Source organism: Rhinoraja longicauda, chromosome 2, assembly GCF_053455715.1.
Source record: "Rhinoraja longicauda isolate Sanriku21f chromosome 2, sRhiLon1.1, whole genome shotgun sequence".
NCBI lineage: Eukaryota > Metazoa > Chordata > Chondrichthyes > Rajiformes > Arhynchobatidae > Rhinoraja > Rhinoraja longicauda.
The window spans coordinates 19,059,020-19,075,675 of NC_135954.1; the positions used below are offsets into that span (position 1 = coordinate 19,059,020).

General features: G+C 46.2%; 1 protein-coding gene across 1 annotated transcript in view; it reads left to right on the top strand.

Annotated features, from left to right (window-relative positions):
• The first annotated feature begins 14,678 nt into the window (after nucleotides 1-14,678).
• The window catches only part of tppp (tubulin polymerization promoting protein), a 43,251-nt gene continuing 41,273 nt past the window's right edge, over nucleotides 14,679-16,656 (top strand). Inside the window, exon 1 of the mRNA XM_078427317.1 lies at nucleotides 14,679-14,773. The gene's annotated coding sequence lies outside the window, so the exon portion shown is untranslated. The remainder of the gene's footprint in view (nucleotides 14,774-16,656) is intronic.

Below are 16,656 nucleotides of genomic sequence, written 5' to 3' on the forward strand. Positions count from 1 at the left end.
ACCCACTAGGGACAATTTTTACATTTACCCAGCCAATTAACCTACATACCTGTACGTCTTTGGAGTGTGGGAGGAAACCGAAGATCTCGGAGAAAACCCACGTAGGTCACGGGGAGAACGTACAAACTCCTTCCAGTGCAGCACCCGTAGTCAGGATCGAACCTGAGTCTCCGGCGCTGCATTCGCTGTAAAGCAGCAACTCTACCGCTGCGCTACCGTGCTCAGATATTTGTATAAAATTGTCTTCCTCCAGACTAGATATTTCCATACTTGTGATATGATAACTATCGTAGCATTTCTGCCCATTCATAGTGTTCAAGAGAAGCTTAACCTTTTCTCCTGTAATGTCCAGCTTTCTCATCAAGCTTTCTGTGCATAAGGTAGCTGAACTTCCACTGTCCAAAAATGCTTATGTTTGCAACACTCTATTCCCCTCGCTACTCCTTACCTGTACTGGTAAGATGGAGAAAACACAGGTTTCTACCCCGGCAGTGGAGGCCAATTCTCTGAATGCATTCAAGAGAGAGCTGGATAGAGCTCTTAAGGATAGAGCTCTTAAGGATAGCGGAGTCAGGGGGTATGGGGAGAAGGCAGGAACGGGGTACTGATTGAGAATGATCAGCCATGATCACATTGAATGGCGGTGCTGGCTCGAAGGGCCGAATGGCTTCCTCCTGCACCTAATGTCTATTGTAGCATCGCACCTTCTACTGCAGAGTGCAATGTTTGAACTATGGGTTCAGACAACCACTTCTCCGTGTCAGCCATGAAACCATCAAAAAATTCCACCCTCTCTTGGAACCACTGAGTGTGCCATTCGAGTTGCTTATTTGGTAGGTGTAAACACAGTATTGAGTGTTGTTTTTCTCCAACCTCATGGCAAAGGTTAAGTAGTTGATCCAGATTAGATTGTACAATGTTCGCATTCTCATCTGATTCCATTAGTTCCTTCAGATATTAAATTAATTTGACGACCTGCTTCCACAACTTGTCTCTCTCCTTCTGGCATCTTTCCAGATAGGCTGCCTGCCCTTTTTCCGAAAGTTTAATGTCTCTTTTCTCATAACTTCTTGATTTTTGCTCCGCATCTCCCTCCTGTGGCGGTTCTTCATACTTACCTGATGGAAGATCCATGATGAATTGGTGCTTATCGCTATGTTCCAGAAACACCAGACGAATTCAAAACAGAATGAGTATTTTTTCAAAACACATCATTAATTCCAAGGCTGAAAGTCTTCGGCCAGTACCTATGGTAAACAATTGCTAGCTGAGCACCTTATCTTATAGAAGTTTACAACATCGTTAATTTTCACGGTCGTGCTCTGCGAGTTTGGTTTTCTTATCTCCTCGTAGCATAAACAAGCTTCTTGTATCAAACAGTACCGCTGCAGAAATTTTCCCATGGGCTTTTAAGTTTTTAAACTTCTTAACTTAAAATTACGACTAAACAGTCGTCTACTCACGGTACCCGGTCAATGAAGTCTTCAATCTTCTAATGATCCAGGTGTAGACCGTGTCAATTTGCCTTCGACCGGCAGATTCTTTGTTCCTGGATTTCAGCTCTAATCTCTGGCAGAAATTCAACTTCTTCTTCAGATCCACTGTTGAATCGGATTTTGCTCGTAGAACAAGCCTTTCTTAGATTCTTCTGTCAGAATAGCTTTTTTTGCTCAAATTCCATTCAGAGAAAAGTTTTTTACTCTATCTCCATTCAGAGAAAAGTTTTTTACTCTAACGTAATGGCAGTTTCTATACCTTCTCAAAGTCCAACTTCAGCTCTGCCTTTAACACGGTCATCCCGAGCAGACTGGTCACCAAACTTTCCGACCTTGGATTTTCCCAAACCATCTGCCAATGGATCAAGGACTTCCTGACCAACCGCCCCCAGACCGTCAAAATAGGCCCTCACCTCTCCTCCACCATTACACTGAGCACCGGCTCACCACAGGGCTGTGTGTTGAGCCCCATCCTTTACTCCCTCTACACTCACGACTGCGCCCCCACCCATCCCACCAACACCATCATCAAGTTCGCGGATGACACGACTGTGGTTGGACTCATCTCAGAAGGAGATGAGACAGCCTATAGGGATGAAATCCAAAGGCTGGCAGCATGGTGTTCAGTGAACAATCTGGTCCTGAACTCCTCCAAAACAAAGGAACTTATAATTGACTTTAGAAAAACCAGTGGAGATTACGACCCACTCTACATCAATGGGGTCTGTGTGGAAAGGGTACCAGCTTTCAGGTTCCTGGGTACGCACATCGCAGAGGATCTTACCTGGTCTACCAACACCATCACCACAGTAAAGAAGGCACAGCAGAGACTCCACTTCCTGAGGATCCTCAGGAAAACCAACCTGCAGGAGAAGCTCATGTTGTCCTTCTATCGCTGCTCCATCGAGAGTGTGCTGGCATACTGTATAACCACATGGTATGCCAGCTGCTCAGAAAAGGACAGGAAGGCCCTTCAGAGGGTCATCACGACGGCCCAGAAGATCATCGGCTGCTCACTGCCCTCCCTGGAGCACCTGTTCAGCCTACGCTGCCTCAGTAGAGCAGGCAAAATAATAAAAGATCCATCCCACCCCGGCCACCGTCTGTTTGTTCACCTGCCCTCTGGTCGACGTTTCAGGTCGATCAAATCCCGAACAAACAGACTTAAGAACAGTTTTTACCCCAGGGCCATACGAGAACTGAACACTACCTTTGCACTAGGCAACACCGTTAAAAAATCTTGTACTTAATATAATTGTATTTAATTGTATTTATGTATTTATTTGTTTTTGCATTTATTGCATATATGTTTGTACGCACCGTCAGGATTGGCTATTTTTTAATTTCGTTGTACTCGTTGCAATGACAATAAATGAATATTATAATAGCCATTACTGCTCGGGGATGGAATGGAGGTATAGTTTACGCACACACCACACTCTGAGATAACAAAAACGAATCTTCCAAACACTGTTTCTTGATTAATTGGTCTTTATTAAAGTAGCACAAATCAAAAGAGTAATTCATAACTTTTCGTTCTTATCAACTGTTTCTTCTTCAAACAATGCAGTAAAAATCGTGTAGTCATTACCGTGTGGTCCTTGTGAGTATGGCTGGCACAAGTGTGACTGGCGTGAGTGTGGCAGACATGCGTGTGACTGGCGCGAGCGTGGTAAAAAACTGTATTCTCTCCATCCTCCGAGACTAAACTGACCCACAATCTCTGTTGCTATGCTAGCCACCTGCCATGTAGACACTCCCCATTACATATCAAATCACACCCACAAGCGTGCAAAAAAGACAGAAACTAGAAATATTAAACATAGCCATAATACAATGACAGTAACTAAATTAAGCATAAATGGCTCCTACACCCCCCTCGACTCCACCCAAGGACCCCAACAGTCTTTTCAGGTGCACTTGCGCCTCCTCCAACCTCATCTACTGTATCCGCTGTTCCAGGTGTCAACTCCTGTATATCGGCGAGACCAAGCGCAGGCTCGGCGATCGTTTCGCTGAACACCTCCACTCAGTCCACCTTAACCTACCTGATCTCCCAGTTGCTCAGCACTTTAACTCCCCCTCCCATTCCCAATCTGACCTTTCTGTCCTGGGCCTCCTCCATTGTCAGAGTGAGGCCCAGCGCAAATTGGAGGAACATCACCTTATATTTTTCGTTTGGGTAGCTTACACCCCAGCGGTATGAACATAGACGTCTCTAACTTCAAACAGCCCTTGCTTTCCCTCTCTATCCATCCCCTCCCCCTTCCCGGTTCTCCCACCAGTCATACTGTCTCCGACTACATTCTATCACTGTACCGCCCACTCCCCTGATATCAGTCTGAAGAAGGGTCTCGACCTGAAACTGCAGATGCTGGTTTACACCGAAGATAGACATACCGTGCTAGAATAACTTAGCAGTCAGGCAGCATCTCTAGAGAGAACGAATGGGTGACATTTTGGGTCTGAAGAAGGGTCTTGACCCCAAATGCCACCCATTCCTTCTCTCCTAAGGTACTGCCTGACCCTTTGAGTTACTCCAGCATTTTGTGTCTATCTTCAATGATAAACAGCACTGTGACTGTTGCTTCTGTTAAGAAATAATTGGCTTCTGTAAGTTTTTTGGAAAGATATCTGGGGATAGTGTCATGAAGTTATGCATTTGGTCCTCGGCATTGTATGTTGGGAAGATAAATATTTTCCTGTGTGGTCTACAGCAAGATTGATCAGAATGATATAGGGGAAATCAAAAACCTTTCAGAACCAAAGAAGCTAATGAACCAAATCTCCAGAATGGCACTTGCAAACGATTTCTTCTAATGCTTAAGACAATGTGATTTCTCCTCGCTATTTCAATCGTAGGTCAGTGGAAGCACACATCCTCATGTTGTCCTCAAAACACGGGAGGCACGGTGGTGCAACAGTAGAGTTGCTGCCTGACAGCACCAGAGACCTGGGATCGATCCTGACCACGGGTGTTGTCTGTACAGAGTTTGTACATTCTCTCCTATAAGGCAGCAACACTACCGCTGCGCCATCCCGTGCTGCCCACAATTGTTGACTGCCTAATGTTGACTAAATTATGATGGTTCAAATGACCTGACAAAGGTACCTGACTAAATCACAATTTCCCAATAAAATATGGGATATGTGACAGTCTACTTCATCCAGTTTTTTAAAAAAAACACAAAATGGAAATACAATAAACAGACAATCAGCTTTGATTTGATTGAGATGCAATTGGGAAGAAACACCCAAAGGATTATCTTAATCCAAATCCACTTCCTCTCTGATGATCGTCTCTGCAATTTTCCCTGTGCTCTGCATGATATGATTATTGGAAAGTGTGCATTGTAAATTGTCAGAGCCAGAGGGAAATGGGCAGAAGAAATTAAATATTTTGTTGGATTTCCTGAAGATCAACTGATACGAGGCGTTCTCAAAACGTCTCCTGTTTAACAATCCGGCTTACCATCGATATCTTGATAACGTTCGTGGACCAAGAAGGAGTCTTTTGTTTGATGTGTTAGTGCCACTTTGTGGATGTCTGCTACATTGCCACAATGCAGGCAAATGAATTAAACGCCATGCTGGAAAAGGGGGCAGGTCCTGTACACAGAGTAAGCTTTTACCAGAGGCATGCTCCACCTCACCCTCAAATGATATACCCCCAGAAGTTTCATGATTTTATTTAAGATCTCTCGTATTTGCATCATTTTATTAAAATATCTTTTCACTGTGGTTGTTGTCAACCCCAGACGGCCCATTAATTTTAATTTCTCCTTTTGCATCCTATGCAAAAGAAAGCTTCAGAAATAGTATCGGATGGAAGACGGACATTGGTCGATGCTGTTGATTAAAACAATGTGGGTTTGAATGCCACCCAAACTGAGACAAAGAGCTTTTTTTATACCGGTGGCGCTGCAGTTCAAGAGGCATAACATCTGAGGGCAAACCACAGAGACAGGCTGTGGTGGGTAGGACTTTAGGAAACTGTTGGATGGCAATTATACAGTCTCAACCTCGCTCGGATTTACTGCAACTGAGCGCATGCACTATATTGGCACCAGACTGGCAGGCTTAAAGAACAGAGAGCTCATTCAATCAAGCAGCAGCAAAGGAACAAAGTTCCGCAGTGAAATTATGAAGGAAATTTGGAAGACAAAGAGAGGACATGGTAAAAAGTTTAAAAACATAGAATCATAGTAAATAGGTGCAGGAGGAGGCCATTTGGCCCCTTCGAGGTAGCACCGCCTTCATTCATGGCTGATTATCTACAATCAGTAACCTGTGCCTGCCTTCTCCCCATATCCCTTGATTCCAGTAGCCCCTAGAGCTCTATCTAACTCTGTAAGTATGGCATGTAAAATAAATTGATTTTTTTGTTATATATATTAAGGAAAGGGGATAATAACTACAACCTATTTTAGGATGAGAAAAAGATGCTGATGAAATATCTCGGTACAGTTCTAAGTGAATATGTCTGTGAGTTCATAAAAATGCGCAGATTATAGTACTGAAAGAAGATTATGAAATGTGGAGTGAATTCTCACTTGGGAATCCAGGAATAACACATCCCAGTTTTGAAAATCACCGAATCTACACCAGCTCTGGGAATCTGCGTCCTACGACCTTGAAGAGTCAGAAAGATGAGACAACTCCGAGAGCCCACTCAAAAGTGTCATCTGCTTTACTGCACCTGATCTCCCCAGGTGAGATCAGGACACAAACCCAATCCCAGGGTAAATGCAGCAATTTCACATGTCACAAGCTGGATGGAACCAGAGGAGGTAATTGAGGCTGATACGATTGCAACGTTTAAGAAGCAATTTGACAGGTATATGGTTAGGACAAGTTTAGAGGGATACGGACCAAACGCAGGCAGGTGGGACTAGTGTAGTTGGGGCATGTTGGCCGGTGTGGGCAAGTTGGGCAGAAGGGCCTGTTTCCACGCAGTAAGACTCATCACTTGTACTCTATCTGAGATGCTGATTGAATATGTATCGAAGTGCTTATGTACAGTGATACTTGTACTGAACTGTATACAAACATGAATTCCACTGGACCTTGGAACATGTGACAAATAAAGTACCATACCATGACTACGACAAAGCAACTATTGTAACTTGAGATTAGACTTTAGTTTGCAATTGACTATATATTGTAGAGTATGTCTCCCAATTGAAAACTTAAAAGATATAGAGTTTACAACAACTCTACAGATATATAATCTGTATCGCGTGGCTTGGGTCGGCCCGCTGCGGACCTTTCACCGACCGGCGCGGCCTGGAACGTGGCAACTTCAACAGCCTGACCGTGGGAGAAGACGGCAGGGGAAGGGAAAATACATTGTGGCCTTCCATCACAGTGAGGAGGGGACTGGAGGAGACTCACTGGGATGGATGTTTCTTTTTTATTTTTTATTTGTGTTGGTTGTGGTTGTGTAATTGCGTATTTTATTGCTCTTATTGTTGGACTGTGGGAAATCTCATCCAAAAGACTTGTTTTTTGGATGACAAATAAAGGTGATTCTGAATTCTGAATAAAAACGGAGAAATACAACTAGGTGAGACCAACTGGGTCAGTTCAATTCAGGATAGCTGCTTTGTTGACCCAAACACACATGGTCAGATCTGCCGATGTTCACATTTGGCTTCCCCTCTGACTACTCCCTCCTGCTGGGTAATGGTCATCTCCAGGAAGAACAGGGGCTAACATGGAGAAACAAGGATGCTGGTTTACAAAGGAAAAGGAACTCGGTGAATCTAGGAGGAATCACTTGAGGACATGGATAAGTGATGTTTCAGGTCAGAACCTTTCTTCAGGCTCAAAACGGTTGGGGGGGGGGGTTGTGGAAACGCAAGCCGAAAATGAAACTGCTGATCACAGAAAAATTCAAGAAACGTAAAAAGAATTATGCAAGTCTGAGAACCGTGACACCGTTCAAGTCAAGTCAAGTCAAATTTATTTGTCACATACACATACACGATGTGCAGTGAAATGAAAGTGGCAATGCCTGCGGGTTGTGCACAAAAAGAATTACAGTTACAGTATATAAATAAAGTTAATAAGTTACTATTAGTTATAGTTACTATTACTAGTTACTATTACTATGAGTTCATTGACTCAGTGCAGTGGTGGGATGCAATCAAGGTAAACACAAGATTTTTCGTCTCAAACTGGATCCAAAATGGGCTTGGGGATAGAAAGCAGAGGGTAGTGGTGGATGGATTTCTTTCCAACTAGAAGTTTGTAACCAGTAGAATGCTTTACAAAGGGTGTCACGGTGGCGCAGCAGTTGAGTTGTTGCCTTACAGCTCTTTCAGCGCCAGAGACCCGGGTTCGATCCTGACTATGGGTGCGTGTGTATGGAGTTAGTGCATTCTCACCGTGACTGCATTGGTTTTCTCCAAGATCTTCGGTTTCCTCCCACACTACAAAGACATACAGGTTTGTAGGTTAATTGGCTTTCTATAAATGTAAATTGTCCCTAGTGTGTGTAGGATAGTGTAAATGTGCAGGGCCCGCAGGTCGGCGTGGTCTTGGTAGACCGAAGGGCCTGTTTCCGTGCTGAATCTCTAAATAGATTAAATTGGTGCTGAGGTCTTTGTTGGTTTTGTAATATATATGAATTACTTCAATTACAATGTAGGCGGTTTGAATAGCAAAGACTGCAGAGGACACAAATATTGGTAGTCATGGATGACGAAGAAGGCTGTCCAAGGATACAATGAGACAACGACATTGATCTGCTGGAAAACTTTGCAGAGCACTGGCAGGTTAGAGTCAAATGTGTGTTTATTGTCATAAGTACCAAAACAGACATTGAAATTGTTACTTGCAGCAGAACAACAGGTTTGTAAATCCAGTACTCAATAGATGATATAATAAACAAACATAAAAAGAAAGTTCAACAAATAAAAATCAATCTCCCTCCTATATTCTTGACTCATCTAATTCGGACAAATATGAGGGAATGCTCACTAGGAAGTCAAATTCTGGTCGGTCATATTGAGTAAATCTCAGGGACTAGGGAGTATTGATGTACAGAGAGACTGTAGCTCCCTGAAAATGATGACAAAGGTGAAGAAGGTACTGACCTCCGGCTAAACCTACCTGATCTCCCGATTACTAAAATTGTTAACTCCCCCTCCCATTCCCACATTGACCTTTCTGTCCTGGGCTTCCTCCACTGTCAGAGTGAGGCCCAGTGCAAATTAGGGGAACAGCACCTCATATTTAGTTTGGGCAGCTTGCACCCCAACGGTATGAATATTGACATCTCTAATTTCAAGTAACCTTTGCTATCCGTCTCTCTCCATCCCTCCCCCTTCCTAGTTCTCCGACCAGGCTGACTGTCCCCCTGATTAAACTTTTATCTCTGTTTGCTTTGTTGTCACCACCTAGATAACAAAGATCTATTCTATATTTTCCTTGAACTACGTACATCTCTTTTGATGTCTCGTTTGCACACCTTACACTGTCTCCCTCTCCCCGACTCTCAGTCTGAAGAAGGGCCTCAACCTAAAACGTCACCCATTCCTTCTATCCAGAGATACTGCCTGTCCCACTGAGTCACTCCAGCATTTTGTTTCTATCTGTAGTGAAGAAGGTGTTTGGTATGTTTGAACATGTCGAAACAAGGAACTGCAGATACTAGCTTACACTCCCGACCCAAAACATCACCTATCTATGTAGTTTAGAGATGCTGCCTGACCCGTTGAGTTACTCCAGCACTTTGTGTCCATTTGATATGGTTGCCTTCTTTGGTTGAAGTAGTAAGCATTAGGGTTGAGACCCATTGGCTAGACTGCACTTGGGAGTATTGTGTACAGTTCTGGCCACCATTGATCAGGAGTTGGTAGCAATAGAGTGCAGAAGCAATTCAACAGGATGGTGGGCTGCGGGTACAAGGAAAGATTGAATAAGCTGGGCTTATTCTCACCAGAAGAGACATCACAGGTTTATAAAATTCTAGTGAGCCGCAGTAGTTAGAATTTTTTTTCACAGCTGGTCGAGGCTAAAACTAGAGGACACAGATTCAAGGTGAGAAGAGAGAAATGTAAAGGAGAGCTGAGGGTAGTGTTTATCCAAGACAAGCTGCTAGACGATGTGGTCAAGGCAGATGGGATTATAACAATTGGGAGTCACGGTTGGCCATGATGAGGTGGGCCTATTTCAGTGCATGAGAAGAGTTAGCAAGTTTCAGAGTCCTCCGACATCATGATGCATTTGTGCATGTCCGCTCCTTGGAGAAGGTTGAGACACACTCGGGCTTCTTCTAAAACTGTCGACATGGGAGGTTTGCAGTGGGCAACCTTTAAAAAAAAAAAATCAGATGGCTCAGCTAATAATGTCACATTCCAGGATCCACCTTGCAGAAACAAAGTACTGCAGATGCTGGTTTACAGAAAAGAACACAAAGGGTGGCACGGTGGCGCAGCGGTAGAGTTGGTGCCTTACAGCGCCAGAGACCCGGGTGGTCCTGACTACCAGTGCTTGTCTGGGGTGTGGCTGTGTTCTGCAGCTGCGGCTCACCGGCAGTCTCTCTGTCTTTTTTTTTGTTTTTTGTCTATTGTCATCATTTAATGTACGTTTTGTTCTGGGACTTTCCATCGCCCGGTGGGGGCTTCAAAAAGTTGGGAGCCTCGATCACCTCGTGGCACCACGGGAGAAGAATGAGGAGGAGATAAGACTTTTCTTTGCCTTCCATCACAGTGAGGGTGTGCCTGGAGCAATCACTGTGATGGCTGTTTGTGTTATAAATTGTATCTGTGTGTCCTGTGCTTTGTGTTGTATACTGCCGGACCCTGACGTGAGAGGACGCTGGCGCTGTTTATTCGCCGCTTCTCCGTTAGGATAGTTTGTCTGTTTGTTTTTATGTTATGATTGTTTTTGTAAAGCGCTTTGAGCTTCTGGTAAGGCGCTATATAAAATAAATGCTTATTATTATTATTATTATTGTCTATATTGCGTTTGAACGTTCTCTCCGTGACCTGCGTGGGTTTTCTCCGAGAACGTTGGTTTCCTACCACACTCCAAAGACGTACAGGTTTGTAGGTTAATTGACTCGGTATAAATATAAACATTCTCCCTAGTGTAGGATAGTGTTAATGTGCGGGGATTGCTGGTCGGCGTGGCCTGTTTCCGCGTTGTATCTCTAATCTAAACTAAACTAAAAAATGAACAAAAAGTCTCTGACGCAGAGGGCAGTGGAGGCCAAATCACTGGATGAATTTAAGATAGAGTTAGATAGAGCTTTCGGGGCTAGTGGAATCAAGGGATATGGGGAGAAGTTGGGCACAGGTTACTGATTGTGGATGATCAGCCATGATCACAATGAATGGCGGCGCTGACTCGAAGGGCTGAATGGCCCCCTCCTGCACCTATTTTCTATGTTTCTATAACTCTGGGTTGGGCAGCGTCTCTGGCGGACATGGGTAGGTGACATTTCGGGTCAGGACCCTTCTTCAAGAGTGTTTTATTGTCAAATGTCCTGAAACCAAACAATGTAATTCATACTTGCAGCAGCACAACAGACATATAAACATAGTAATCTGTAAAACCCTTAACAAACTAAACAAAAAAAAGTTCAGTATGTATTCACAAAATGCTGGAGTAACTCAGCAGGTCAGGCAGCATCTCGGGAGAGAAGGAATGGGTGACGTTTCGGGTCGAGACCCTTCCTTCTCTCCCGAGATGCTGCCTGACCTGCTGAGTTACTCCAGCATTTTGTGAATAAATCGATTTGTACCAGCATCTGCAGTTATTTTCTTATACTAAAGTTCAGTATGTATATATTTTAAAAAACAGAAAATTAAATAGACAATAATAATGCAAAGTCAAAAATAATGCCCCCAAGTCTATATAGTTCAGAGCATATTGAGAATAAGTAGTGTTTAATAACCTGATAGTGTTATAATAGCTGTTTAATAATTGTGTTTAATAGCTGCTCCTGAACCTGGACATTACAGTTTTCAAGTTCCTTTATCTTCTTTCCGATGGCAGGGGTGAAATGAAAGGGTAGGTCTCTGATTCATTGGCCAATTCACTGGATGTATTCGAGACAGAGTTAGATTTTGCTCTTGGGGCTAACAGAATGAAGGGATATGGGGAGAAAGCAGGAACAGGGTACTGATTCTGGATGATCAGCCACCGGGTGGCGCCAGCGATGGCTGCCTTGCCAACAGTCTGTCTGTCCCTTCTTTGTGTTTTAATAGTTGTGTTAAATGTATGTTTTAAGTGTTCTTTAGCTTGTTTTAGGTGGGAGAGGGGGTTGGGGGAAACTTTTTCTAATCTCTTGCCTCGACAGAGATGCGATTTTTCTTTTCCATGTTGTATCTCCGTCCGCACTGCGGCCTAACATCGAGGAGTTGGCGGCCTCTGCTGGAGACCGACTTCGAGAGCTCCACCGCGGGGAGGACTTTAACATTGTGAAGCCCTTTGCCGGGGATCGACTTCGGAGCTCCAACCATGGGTGCTTGCGGACTTAACATCACAGAGCCTGCGGTCTCTCGTCAGAGACCGACTTTGGGACCTCCAAGCTGCAGGAGCTTCGCCCGCCCCAACGCGGGAGCTTCGATCGCCCCGACGGATGGTTCGACTGCCCGACCGAGGGAGAATAAAGAGGAAGAGGATTGGACTTTTCCCCCTTCCATCACAGTGAGGAATGTGGGGAATCCGCTGTGGTGGATGTTTATGTTAACTTTTATGTAGTTGTGTGTCTTGTTGCTTTTTTTTTTCCGTAGGGGCTGTATGGTAATTCGCATATCACAGTACCTTAATTGGTACATGTGACAATAAAAGACCGTTGAAACCTTTGATCACATTGAATGTCAGGGCTGGCTCGAAGGGCCGAATGGCCTACTCCTGCACCTGTTTTCTATGTTTGTTTCTATGGTGAATCGGGATGTTGCCTGCCTTTTTGAGGCAGCGACTCTTGCAGATCACTTCGATGGTGGGCTACCTTATACCCACGTCTATGTCTGAGGGGAGAAGCGGGCATGGATGGATACACGCACCCACAACCAGATAACCTCACGGACAACGATACACCTACCGTACAGGCAACCACATACACAGACAGACAACTACAGAGCGGGCACCACAAGGCGAGGTCACTAGACAATAGACACAGGAGTAGGTCATTCAGCCCTTCAAGCCAGCACCGCCATTCAATGCGATCATGGCTGATCACTCTCAATCAGTACCCCGTTCCTGCCTTCTCCCCATACCCCCTCACTCCGCTATCCTTAAGAGCTCTATCCAGCTCTCTCTTGAAAGCATCCAACGAACTGGCCTCCATTGCCTTCTGAGGCAGAGAATTCCACACCTTCACCACTCTCTGACTGAAAAAGTTCTTCCTCATCTCCGTTCTAAATGGCCTACCCCTTATTCTTAAACTGTGGCCCCTTGTTCTGGACTCCCCCAACATTGGGAACATGTTTCCTGCCTCTAATGTGTCCAATCCCCTAATTATCTTATATGTTTCAATAAGATCCCCCCTCATCCTTCTATATTCCAGTGTATACAAGCCTATACAAGGAACACCCGATTAGACACATCAGTGCATAGCTGACAGATAGACACAAAATGCTGGTGTATCCCACTGGGTCAGGTAACATCTCTGGAGAAAATAGGTGACTTTTCGGGACAAGGACCTTCATCAGTCTGAGCCCGAAACGTCACCTGGTCATGGTTTCAGGCCAAGACTGACAACCTGAGTGTGGTTTTCAGGTTTCGTGTATTTTACGCGTTCCTTCTCTCCAAGAGCTGCCGCCCTGTCCTGCTGAGTTGCTCCAGCATTTCGTGTCCGACATCGGTGTAAATCAGCATCTGCAGTTTCTACCTAAGCATCGATGTACAAGAAGCAGACGAGCAGACGCACTCAACTGAGACAAGCACAAGGATTCAAATACTGCAGCAACTCGTGCCGCTGAAGCGTTGCAGGCGATTGGACTTTGCACCCAGCAAGCAGGCCTGGCTGTGCTGGGAACCCCCCTCTCTCCCTCTCTTCCTCCCTCTCCCTCTCTCTCCCCCCTCCCTCTCTCCTCCCTCCCTCCCTCCCTCTACTCTCCTCCTCCCTCCCTCCCTCTCTTCCCCTCCCTCTCTTCCCCTCCCTATCTTCCCCCTCCCTCTCTCCCCCTCCCTCTCTCCCCCCATCCCTCCCTTCCCCCCCTCTCCCCCTCCTCCTCCCTCCCCTTCTCCACCCCCTCCCTCACTCTCTTCCCCCCCTCTCTCTTCCCCCCCTCCCTCCCTCTTCCCCCTCCCTCCCTCCCTCCCTCTCCCCCTCCCTCTCTTCCCCCTCCCTCTCTCCCCCTCCCTCCATCCCTCCCCCTCCTCCCCCCTCTCTCCCTCCTCCTCCCTCCCCTTCTCCACCCCCCCTCCCTCCCTCTCTTCCCCCCCTCCCTCCCTTCCCCCCTCCCTCCCTCTCTTCCTCCCTCTCTTCCCCCCTCCCTCCCTCTCCCCTCCCTCTCTTCCCCCTCCCTCTCTCCCCCCTCCCTCTCTCTTCCCCCTTCTCTCTCTCCCCCCTCCCCCTCTCCCCCCCTCCCTCTCTTCCCCCCTCCCTCCCTCCCTTCCCCCCTCCCTCCCTCTCTTCCCCCTCCCTCTCTTCCCCCCTCCCTCCCTCTCTTCCCCCCTCCCTTCCCCCTCCCTCTCTTCCCCCCCTCCCCCCTCTCTTCCCCCCTCCCTCCCTCTCTTCCCTCTCTTCCCCCTCCCTCCCTCCCCCCCTCCCTCTCTCTCTTCCCCCTCCCTCTCTCTCTTCCCCCTCCCTCCATCTCTTCCCCCTCCCTCCCTCCCTTCCCCCTCCCTCCCTTCCCCCCCTCCACCTCTTCCCCCTCCCCCCTCCCTCCCTTCCCCTTCCCCTCCCTTCCCCTTCCCCTCCCTTCCCCCCCTCCCTTCCCCCTCCTCTCCTCCCCTCTCCCCCTCCCTCTTCCCCCTCCCCCTCCCTCCCTCCCCTCCCCCCCATGGGTATCTCCCATATAAGGGCAGCGCCAGCGGCTGGGCTCCAGTGAGATGTATCAGTTGCCGGCGCGGATTGACGGGTGCCCCGGCCAATGAGCGCCCGAGTTCCGGGAGCTGCAGCAGAGGCTGCGCCCAATGGGAGGTGAGCAGCGCCCGCCCCCTGGTGCCCGGGACCTGCTGCTGCTGCTGCTGCTGCTGCTGCTGCTACTGCTACTGACTGTCCCGACCCGACTGTCTGTCCCGGCCCGTCTCACGGTCTGCACCGTCTGACTATCTACCTGCCCAATCCGCCAGGCGACGGCCACCGACCAGCTGTGAGTATCCTGCACCCTGTCCTGTACATTTACACCCACCCAACAACCGATGGCAAAACCATTTAAAGAGCAATACGAGGTCTTTACTCTGCAACCTTTACTCGCCTCAGATAGTGTTTCCCCTTTGCTAGTGATGTGGGTTGCTGTGTATTTGTACTGAATGTTGCTGTGCTTTTACTTCTTAACTTTTGCGTTAACATCTCGGGTTATTCAAGTACCATTGCAGCACAAAGCAAAGATCTAATATCAGGAGGCTGATTTTCAGTTTGGTTTAGTTTAGAGTTTGGTTTCGTTTAGTTTTAGTGGTGCTTCTTAACAAGAAGATGTGCAGTTAGCTCCACGTTGGAGACAAGGGGTGTGGGTGGCTCGGATTGATTTCAGAATTGTGTGTTTGGGGGGATTTTTTTGTTTCTGTAGTCTATTGCTCATTTGTGTAAAACATTTCTTGCTGATTTAGATAATAGCAACCTGTAGTTGTACGTGTAATACACATAGTGTGGGAAAATAACTGCAGATGCTGGTACAAATTGAAGGTATTTATTCACAAAATGCTGGAGTAACTCAGTAGGTCAGGCAGCATCTCGGGAGAGAAGGAATGGGTGACGTTTCAGGACGGGACCCTTCAGACTGAAGAAGGGTCCCGACCTGAAACGTCACCCATTCCTTCTCTCCCGAGATGCTGCCTGACCTGCTGAGTTACTCCAGCATTTTGTGTAATACACATATGTGATTGTGGGACCACAGCGATGCAGTGTTGCAGGAATAGTAGGGGAAACGTGAGCAAGTTCAACTGCTGTTGTTTCCTGTACTTAAAGATTGATCTGGGCCATAGACATATGGTATAGACATAACAGGTGATCTGAAATATAATTTAAAAAAAATACTCCTCAGTTCCCAACCAGAGAGCAGTGCTATCTACCTCCACTATCTACCGCTACTATCTACCTCTTTTGAAGTCCCTCGGACTACCCTTAACCGGACTTTGCTGGCTTTACCTTGCACTGAACGTTATTCCCTTATCATGTATGTATATACTGTAAATGGATTGTTGTGATCATGTATTGTCTTTTTGCTGACTGGTTAGCATACAACAAAATACTTTTTACTGTACCTTCGCACATGTAACACTAAACTAAACTGAACTGAATGGAGTTCAGAGAGCATCCTTATAATTTGAGCTGGTGCCCTTTCATATGAAAAGAGCAGCACTCTGGGTGGTGTAAATGGGCACATGAAATAGTCGGGAATGGGAAGAAAATTAATGACTGCAAACACAAACTGCTGGAGGAACTCTGTGGGTCAGGCAGCATCTGTGGAAGATAATGGACAGGCAACATTTCGGGTCAGGACCCTGCAAGACGTTGAAAAGTAACCATTCCATTCCTCACTACAGATGTTGCCTGACCTGCTAAGTTCCTCCAGCAGCTGTTTTTCCCCCCTCAGGATTCCAGCACCTGCAGTCTCTTCGATATTGAAGAGGGTGTTGGCTTTTGATCAGTCACACAATTACAGGTGGATTTTGCATCAGGACAAATTTTTTCCTGTGGGTGGGATATCCAAACATGAATCAGCTTGCCCCAGTTTTTGCACACACTGTGCAAATTGTACAATAAAAGTAATGGGATAGAGAGTGGTTTTATCACCTTTTGTAAGTCAGAGATCATTAAGACTTCACTTTGAAGAGTGACTGCATGAATTGTAAAGCTTTCTCTCTCTCTTTAGTAATATAAAGTAGAAGACATTTCATGGGCACGAGTAGTAAGGTTGCCTCCATGTGGACAGAGTTCAGTACAGTTTAGTTTATTGTCACGTGTACCGAGTTACAGTGAAAGCTTTTGTGCGCTATCCAGTCAGCAGAAAGACAATACATGATTACAATGGAA